Raw genomic sequence first — 10739 nt, 5'->3', positions numbered from 1 at the left:
CATGCCTGTAATCCTCTGTTATCTGCTTTCTGCTGCCGGCTAACTCCCTCCTTCCTCCTCCCCCCTCCCCTCTCCCTAGAGCAGACAGGGGACGACTCCTGCAACAAGTCACAATTTTCAGATTTTTTGGAGTGGATGAAAAAGAGGAAGGAGGGAAGGACCTGGGGAAAGGCTTTTTACATGCAGATAATGGCAGATTTGGCTAATAAACCCAATTACAAAGTTTCTTAAAATCGCCTGGACTATTGATTTCTGCAAAAAAAAAAAAATACGACAGTGACTCTTTAAGCATTCCATTTAATGATCGGTCAAATCGTTGATGATCATACTATGTATAACAGTCCTTTCTATCCTGTTCCTGCACTCATCTCTATGATAAATACAGAGAGAAAAAACGGAATAGTCAGTTCTTATCTTCCTGATAGGAACCAGCCAAAAGCTAGATGGAAAGTTATGTGAGATGGAGCTGAGTATGTGCAGGGTGGGTATGGAAGGAGGGGGAACTGTCTATGTGTAGGAGGAAGCTGCCTGTTTGCAGCGGGAACAGTCTGCTTGCAGAGTGCAGTATTCAAAAGCAGCATGTGGATCACTCAGTGTAAGGGCATGTTCACATGTCTAAAACCTGTGCTAATTTGTACTGATTTGAAAAATGGTATAAGGCTATGTCTACCAAACATTGTTTTAATTATCAAAATACGGTCGGCCAAAAATACAGCCAAAAAATGAGTTATGTGAACACTGCAGGTTTCTAACACTGTAAATAAATGTGCATCAAGAACCACACTGATTTTAAGACCTGGACTCCAGCCTCTTAATTTTGCCATGTGAACAAACAGAGAAAGAAAGGAGAATAAGTACCTTATGTTAACCTTTAAAAGGCGTTTTTAGGGGCAAAATCTACAGGATAACTCAGTCACTCTTAAATCTTATTGCACCTGAGTAAGGTAACTCTCTCAGGTTCACACAACTAGGATAAGGTATCCACTGCAGTTAGTGTTTTTCCCACTAGCTGTCACTACTGTGTTTGTAGGTGTCTTGTTCCATGCACTGCTGAAGCTTCCCAGGGGTTAACTGTTATGTGTTACATGTTGCCTTTTTATCCACTCACAGGTAGAGGTGCTTTCCCTCCTTTCTGTAGCCTATCCTCTCTTTCGTCTCTCTCTAACAGGTCCTCTAACAGGGACACAACTAGAGAAGCCAGTTTCTTCTGATGAGCACCAGAATTGCTATGCAGTGCTAAACCATTCCAGGGGGAGAGAAGCCATACAGGGATTACCTTGTCCACGCCAGGAACCTTTCTACAAAGTGCAGGGCAGTTACTTCGGAAATCATAAAAACTGACCCCAGTAGAACAAAGGTACGGAACATCTACGTATTCCACTGCACATTACAGGACAACTGGGAAGTCTCATGAGTCTGCTTAGCCCAAATAACAAGTTCTGGGGCTCGTATTACCCACCTAGGATGGGTAGCTCGCAACTAGGGGGCATAAGGTGGTCAGACTAGAAGTCATCCGTGAGTACGAGTATTCTCTGTTCTCTTCTACACACCTCTACTGTTCAGGCAGAGTACATTTCTACCTTGGAAAAGGCCCCTCTGGCAATTTCTCTCCTCTACTCTCTCTCTCTCTTTCTTTCTCTATACTTAAAAACACCTTCTTACTACAAGCACCTGGTCTCTACCTCAACTACTAGCACCTGAGTTATTACAAGATTGTATATCTGTTGTATTGCACTGGACTGTATAACCACCACAAGTACTATCCTTGTTTTGCACTACATTTCTAAGTAAATTGTTCTACTTTGCTAAAGCTTTAGACTCTGGCTTATCTCTTTCGCACACCTGTACACTTGGATTATCCTTTTTTTGTTGGTGGTGAGGTATCAAACTGTCTGGGGTGGGTCGTACACCACTCCAGGCTACCGTGAAAAGTGCCCAAGTGACCTTAAACCCACTCAGCTACGACACCACCGTACCAGCTGACCCGGCAGTGCATTAGCACTAGAGATGAGCGAACTTTACAAAAGTTCGTTCCGACCGAATTTCGGATTTCTTCTGATTTCATAGTTTAAAGCATCTATATGATACGGGGGTAGTGTATTTGGTTGAATTCAGGTCTCTACGTGTCAGTAACATCATTATTTTTTCAATATCTAAAAGTCTTTTTTTTTTTTTTTTTTAACTTCAATATTCACCATTACAGGGTCTATGCAGGAAATTTACCATTAGAGGGTCTATGCAGGAAAAAGGTCACAAATGCAGTGAACGAGCAGCAGTAGTCATTGAAGGCCAGTGGAGGTCCAGCAATAGTAGTCAACATGGAGGCCAGGCAGGATCAGCAGTAGCCAACATGGAGGCCAGGCAGGATCAGCAGTAGCCAACATGGATGCCAGGCAGGATCAGCAGTAGCCAACATGGAGGCCAGGCAGGAGCAGCAGTAGTCAACATGGAGGGCAGGCAGGAGCAGCAGTAACCAACATGGAGGCCAGGCAGGATCAGCAGTAGCCAACATGGAGGCCAGGCAGGAGTAGCAGTAGCCAACATGGAGTCCAGGCAGAGCAACAGTAGGTAACATGGAGGCCAGGCAGGAGCAACAGTAGTCAACATGGAGGGCAGGCAGGATCAGCAGTAGCCAACATGGAGCCAACTATTGTACTTGGAATATCTGTAGAGCCCTTTTTTTTTAGACTTTTATTGTCCACAAACGCACGAGGTATATTTGTGTCTTAGGAGAACACGTATGTCATGTACACTCTAACAAGGAGCCAACTATTGTACTTGGAATATCTGTAGAGCCCTTTTTTTAGAGTTTTATTGTCCACAAATGCACGAGGTATATTTGTGCCTCAGGATAACACCTATGTCATATACACTCTCACAAGGGTGACAGTATAGTACTTTTATATGTGTAGAGCATGTTTTTCTTCTGTGCACCCTTTGCTCTCCTATGCCTAATATATCTATATTTCGCCCTCTCTATTTTTCTCTCTCAATCAGTATATGTTTCTCCTCTCCGCTTTCCTAATAATCATGTGGTCTTTGCTTTTGTAAATATCTTCTCGATATCAGTCGAGTCGAGTCGATGTCAGTACAGCAGCGTACAGCAGCAGCAGCGTTTTGTCACTGACGAGCTGTGTGCAGTAACAGACTCCTTCCTCTCTCTCTGCAGACTGTGAGGTGCGGTCATGTGACCGCTCCTCTTAAAGCAATACCGACGTCACACAGGGGGTGGGCTAGTGCAAGATCCCTGCTGATTGGATGTGTTCCGGGCATCATGGGAAATCGCTTTTCCCGCCCGGAACACTTCCTTCTTTGTAAAATGGCGGCTGCCATTTTAGAAAGCAAGAAAAAGAAATTTCGGAGCGGACTTCCAAAAATCCGAATCCGACCGGACTCGGACTTTTGGAAAAATCCGAACCGGATCCCATACTGGCCGAATTAATTAGCACCTAACACCAGCGCCGATCAGCTGTTCGGAACCAGCACTACACAATGAATGGAATTTGTGACAGCTCATTGTGCAGCAGTGGTTGCGCTATATAAAACTGCAGTTTTGCTCCTATTTACTTGATCGGGAACTGAGACCATTAACGCAAACAAACTCTGTACTGTGTAGTTTAACGCTGAACAGCTGATCGGCACAGGGTCCAGGTGTTAGCTTACTGAAGATCAGTTAATCATGAGCTATCCTGTACATTTTTCCCAGAAAGCCGCTTTAAATCTATATCTATATGGGGGATTTAGAACTATATAACTGAGAACTAAAGTGCTGAACTGTAAAAAAAAATGTGTCAGCACAAAAAAAAAAAAATTGCTCACTGTCTAACCTGCAGACAGAATGTTAAAGTGATACTTTTTGCATTTTGACTGCTCTCCACAGGTATAAAGGGCAAATGTTACAGCTTTCATTACTTATTTTATATTATACGTCATGGTGGTTGTTCTGGAAAAAAGTGGTTTTTATTATCTGTGGACTGGGATATGTGGGCGGGGCTTCGCGGCCTAAGCACCACATTGCCGCCCCCCCCAGCGCCACTTTGCCCCGCCCGATCAGTGACGTGATCGCCGCATAGGCCCTGCCCCCTCAACAGCCATTGGAAGGGCCAGCCTAAAGATCTAGGCCCCACCCTCTAGATTGACCCACACCAATGGCCGCGAAGCCCCGCCCACATATCCCAATCCACAGATAATAAAAACCACTTTTGTCCTACACATATACATGTAGCCAAGTCCCTGCCCAGTATAACCTGCAAACTTACTTTGAAAAATTCCTTTTCAGCTGTATGCTGGGCGTTGTCTGTGGGCTAAGTAGTCACAGTCACCAGGTGTGCCCACATGGGCACAACTGACAGCACTTTATCAGATTTGTTACCATTTTGTCAGTGCTCCGACTTCTTCATTATGGCGGACATGCACAGTACATCGGCCTCCTATCCGTGCTGTGCTATGCATGTCCGCCGTAATGAAGATGTCAAAACATTAATGCGATGGAAGGCCCGTCTCTTGGTAACATTGCTGATATAGTGCTGTCAATCACGCTCAGAGGGGTGTGATTACAGTGCTGGCACATCCGGTGACTGACTAGTTAGGCCACAGACAACGCCCAGATGACTAGTTGGCCTGTATTTACATACAGTGCGGGGATTTTTCAAAGTAAGTTTGTGGGTTATACAGGGCAGGAATGCTGGCTGTTTGAATTGCTGATCTCTCACTGCACCTCCTACTACAAATTGCCTCTCCATAGACCTCTATGGGCAGCATGTAATCTCCTCCCTCAGTGAATCCACACAATGCAACTTGTCTCTCAAAATGGATATTAGCAGTATACCAACAAGTGAAGGCAATGAAGTCATTCATATGTGGAGAAATCGGTATTTTTCTCTAATAACATATATTACAAAGTTTTTCCAATTTGCTTGTACTATTGATTTATGCAAAGTTTGTAGAAACGACAGCACCCATTTGAATACTGCTACATTTGCTCGCTCTGGCAAACAGACAGAAACAAACATCAATAGAATGGAATAAACAGCATTCTCTCTGCTGCCGCATTTCCCTGGCCACCCAACAGCACTTAGTATATGTAAATTAGCTCACAATAAAAAGCAAGAAATTCATAAGGGGTTTAGGAGAGGTGACAGTGGAAAACATGGTATTTATACCAATTATTTGTCATTCACTCAAATGGAAAGAATAATATTGTCTTAAGTGCTCGAGAAATTGAAAATAAATGTAAGTACAAGGCATTACCGATTGCATTTATAGTCAAGAAGTAAGGCTGATGTCAATCTGGTCTCTTTATCGGTTATACTGTTGGCACATAGCTTTTATATTCCAGGTAAATACAATATACTTATCCTTAGGTCATACAAAAATATGTACTAAAATCCGCATGCATCACAACCGGCGAAGTCTGCCGGAGAGAGAAGTGCACCATGGTAAAGGCATGCAGTGGATCTGAAAGTACACAGCAAGTACACCTCATTCCACACAAATGTTTCTGTGGCGTTTGAAAGAGCTGCTGTAAAACTTTATTCACCTGCAATGTATTGTACTTTATTGTGGCTTTTTGGTGTTGTTGGCTACTGCAGTCATACTTCCCTCCATCTGTCCTCTAATTCCTGTTAATGAACATTCGGCAAATTAGCAAGAAGTAAGGGAAAAATTAAAGGGACTCTGGGCAAATAGAAAAAAATCAAGGAGGACAGGGGGTGGTGGTGATATAATAATTAAGTAGTACTTACCCGTTCTAGTGCCCCCACAGCCACAGTGCCAATGGCTCACTGTCAGTGGCTGAGCAGGCATTTCAGAACCAGGTCATGATGGCACAAGACTGTAAGATACAGATAACTGTCTGGTGACCATGAGCAGTGACGCTGTGCTGCCGGAGCACTGGAACAGGTAAGTATCAATTCATTATGTTCCCACAGGAACATAATAATAAAGGTAACAGGTAAGTTTCACTTCATTATTATGTTCTCACCACCACCCGCTGCCCTCCCTGTTTTTGAGTTCTCCTTTAAGTGAGGGACATGTCTAATGTCAGCTCAAATGTAGAAAGTTACTACAGTGGTGCCTTGGATTACGAGCATAATTCGTTCCAGGACTGTGCTTGTAATCCAAATCTACTCTTAAACCAAAGCAAATTTTCCCATAAGAAATCAGACAAATCAATGCAGACAATTGGTTCCACAACCCAAAAATAATAATATATTATTCTGAATAACGTGTAAAACTAATGAAACAAACATTCAGAGACAGCAGAATATGTGATATTAAAAGTTACTGTACAGTAATGGAGAGGATGAGAAACACAAGGGTTTACAGAGACTGCAGGGAGCATGAAGGGATGAGCAGGACATATGTGGGCACATACACGCAGCATTTTCTGTCTGGGGAGAGAGGGGTTACATCTATGAAGAGATTACCTCCACAGTCCTGTCCCCTGATGTAAGCCCCAGCCTGAAGTGGATCTGCTATGATTTGGAAGGTGAGGGAGACTTCCTGGGTCAGAGTACAGTGCTGTAGATCCCGCTATGCAGACCATGCCCCGGCTCCACTTGTGCTCCCACCCAGGGAGCTCTTAAACCAAAGCAATGCTCTTAAACCAAGTCACAATTTTGAAAAACTGTGAGCTCTTAAACCAAAACGCTCTTAAACCAAGTTACTCTTAAACCAAGGTACCACTGTAAGAGATATTTGCAAAGTTGCAATGAAGCTAACAGTTACACACACACATGCATAACCTTTAGAGCACATAAACACAGTAGATAGATACCCCATTAAAGTCTATTGTGGAGTCCACAGCAAACTCCTCAGTCCACATAGACATACCCACAGTTTTGCAGCTGTGGATATGTTTAGATGTCCAGACTGCTTGCTGTGGAATTTACACGGATAACACATCAAAGAGGTGACAAGTTGTGGTTTTTCCCCATAACACAGAAATCAAATCCATGACCGAATAAATCTACACCTTGACAATAATGGAAAATAGCATCTGTGCAGTTCACACATGGCCCAGAAAGCCATGTGGTGTAAACTCTACGTGCGTGAGACTCCAAATAGGTTGTCTAGTTTTTAAAAAATGATGATATATCCTCCTACAATCCGGTCAATCATCCGTTTGAAGGGGCCTAGGTGCGCTGTAAAGCCCTGCAGCCTCTAAAATGCTTACGCGTACCTGAGATCACAAAGATGACTGGCGGGAGTGCCAGGAGTAAAACTATTGATGACCTATCAAAAGCATAGGTCATGAATTTTAAAATCTGTGTAACCCCTTTAAATAGAAACAGATACCTCCTGATGTAGAAACGAAATGCCAGCAGTTATTTATAGCTGATAGAGGAACAAAAATGTATAAAACAGCAGGAATGCTGTCTAGGCCCCACCCCCTCTAGGTTGGCCCATTCCAATAGCCGCTGAGGGGTAGGGCCTAGGAGCGAATGGCAACATAGAGGGGCGGGCCTACGGTGCAGATGTGAGCGGGGCAAAGTGGCACAGCAGTCATGAAGCCCGCCCAAGTGGCACAATCCACCAACATTTTCTTAATCCTGGGACTCCCCTCAGACATTCACCGAGTATTTGCCAAAATTTCAAGACAGGGCTCGGTGATGGAAGCCAAGCCCTGAAAGTCAATCAAGTAGGGGAGATGAGGAAGCAAGCCAGCACACAGCACTTGAAAAGCTCAGCACCTCCAGGACCATGTCATGCCGTTTTAGGTCTTCAAGTATGAACAACTCTACATGACTGTCAGCAGCTCATTGCAACCTTGGGAGGTGACAAATTCCCTTTAAGCTTTTGTTAAACTGTTGACATTATATTTGCCAAAGGATTAAAGGGATTTTTTTTTTAAATCAGCACTTCATCACTTATTCAACAATCACAAAAATGAGGGTTCCTGGTCCCCCTGTTTAAATACCAATGCATGGTGTACACTGTTGGGAAACATGATAATACACAGATCAGAGATATATCTTTCATTGTGAATAAAAGGCACAATGCAGATGTGAACAGAGCTTCGCCTGTTGATGCTACCATGGAAACTCGAGCAAGCATAGAATATGTTCCTTACTGCCATGGTTTGGCAAAAGAGACAAAAACTAAATAATAAGGAATCTGCTGAGCTGTATCCTTTAAAAGCACATTACCCCTTTAAGTTGTTTTCCACATTACTGATGCGACCATTCACTGTAACTGGAGTTGTGCTTCCATGCTGTGTAGGAAAGATATCTGTAGTGAGTTATTCAGCTTGATTCCAAGTGTCATGGTCTGTAGGATTAGTAACAACAAACTGTGCTTTTCCAAACCATAACACCAAGGAACATTAGTGGTAGATTCTGCTAGGTTAAGTGGATATTTTGTAGAATGACATGGAAATGTCACTTCCATCAGTCACCGATTCACAGTCCCCTACTGATTGCTCTGATTCAGAAGTGTGTACAGCTGTGAAATGGAACGTTTCCTGCCAAGGCAATTAAAAAGTAACTAAAACGAAGACTAAAAGAGAAAAAAAAAGTTTCCGGCAAATATATATGTATGTCTATAATAAAACATTATCCACATTAGACTCCCTGCCCTGGGTTTGGTGGTCGGTATTTGGGATTTTGTTCTATCACAATAATAATAAATTCACGCCTATTGGGCTACTAAAAATATGCTTGTCACTAAAAATATATAAAAATCATATAAACTGAATGGAACTAGAAACAAACAAAAAGGTAAACCAAGGAGATGCCAGCTGGGTGCCAGTCTGCGGTACAATTACAGCACTGTTTACACTCTTTGAATAAGGTGAGCAGAGTGGTTGACACAATATGCTCTACTACCCGTTCCACTAGGTCCATTCGGAGAATACAGACTGCCCTATTCTCCTTACAGGTGTATTACAGGCAGATTTTCACATCCATGTTATGATCATAAGTAGAGGTGAACAAACTTGCTGAAAGTTCAGGTTTGCAGGAACAGGAATAATCAGCATTTGAATCCCGTTGCCTGGAGAAGGTGGATGCAGCCTGAGGACTGCCTGAAAAGCATGGATACAGCCATAGGCATTCATCTTCTCCAGGCAGCGGGATTCAAATGAGGATCATTCGGGTTCATGCAAACAAGGTCACTCATCTCTAATCACAAGCCCTGACCTGACCACCGATGAGGGGTTGTATGCATTGGACAATATTTTTTAGCATTTGCTAAGAAACATGGTAGTAAGAGTTTTTTCCCCTACAGTGCCCCTGCTGGTGAGGGGCAGCGGGCTGCCTTCAGTGCTTCATGCCTGGCTGGTGTTCGGTAATAGACAGGTGCCATGCAAGGGAATCGGGCGGTGGTTCAAAACAAAAGGACCACAGCACGGCATCCCCACCCAGTGACACAACCAGTTTTAAAATTACAATTTCTATGAATGGTACAAACCAATGTAAGAAAGTTTGTTATGTACTTTGATGAACTTATGTACACCGATTAGGCTCCTGCTCATTTCCTGTAAATCCACTTCTCTGAAGTAAGCCTTCCGAGTCATGGATAGGACGGGTGTATATCCTAATCACTGCATGAATATTTTGGTCCTAGACAACTATTATTATTATTATTATTATTATTATTATTATTATTATTATTATTTCCAAAACTTAAAACGGGTCAAGTCCCTCTTGAATGAAGAGATAGACTATAAACTTACTGAGAGATCCGTTTACATTCTTCCCATAAAAATCTTGGGAGGGGGAGAGAATTAAAGACAGGGAGAGAAAAACTGCATAGAAGAATATATGGTAGTTACAATTAGAACTTAACCAAACTCTTTAGATTATCAGCTTACACTGCTACATGCTGATCTATAATGTCTTCCATGCTGCTGTCTAGGGAGTACTAAAGAGATATAGGGGGGGCAGGATTCCCTTCTTTCTGTTTGTGCAGTCATAGGAGACATCCTATTATTTATGCTCCACCCACTGAAAATTATAGATAGAGGGGTAGAGAGGGAGACTGGTAAAAATGTACATCCATTATGTAAATTTACTTGAAACAACAAGTTTAGTACTCCACCAACACTTTTAGTAGCCTATTACTTGAAACTTTTATTGACTTTTGTATTATCAATACAAAAGTTTAAAAAAAAAAAAGCCAGCAAGAAATTTCTAAGGTCATGTTCACATAATGGAAAATGTCAGTATCCTCTTATATGCTGTACTGTATAGCATACCAGCCTATGAAATTCTATACAGAAATAGCCAGAAAAATGTTAATTTTATCATATACTTTTATTTTAAATGGGAAACTAAAGGTAAGTATACCACTGTATTCCTACACAACAGAATACCTCTGAACCTATGTACTGTATGTCAGGAATTCCTCAAAACATCAGTGGAAAGCTCAAACATCATGTGAACAGAGCCTAAGTGCATCCTTACTTCTGAAAATTAAAGGGGTACTCTGGTGAAAAATTATGTTTAAATCAACTTGTGCCAGAAAACTATAGATTTGTAAATGATATAAAAAAATGTCAAGCCTTCCAGTACTTATTGTGGTATGGTAGAAGAAGGCACTCTGTCAAGTAAGTGGTACTCGTGGTTGGAGTAATCCCTAGGCAGTAGAATAGATGAATCCCGGCACTCAACAAGTAGAATAATGCTTATTCACTTACGAAGTGGTGTATTCTTTCCAGTCTGACACAGTGCTCTCTGCTGCCACCTCTGTCCATAACAGAAACTGTCCAGAGTAGTAGCAAATCCCCATAGAAAACC

This window comes from Dendropsophus ebraccatus, chromosome 4 (genome assembly GCF_027789765.1).
Source record: "Dendropsophus ebraccatus isolate aDenEbr1 chromosome 4, aDenEbr1.pat, whole genome shotgun sequence".
NCBI lineage: Eukaryota > Metazoa > Chordata > Amphibia > Anura > Hylidae > Dendropsophus > Dendropsophus ebraccatus.
The sequence above is the reverse complement of the archived record's forward strand: the minus strand, read 5'-3'. Positions refer to the sequence as shown.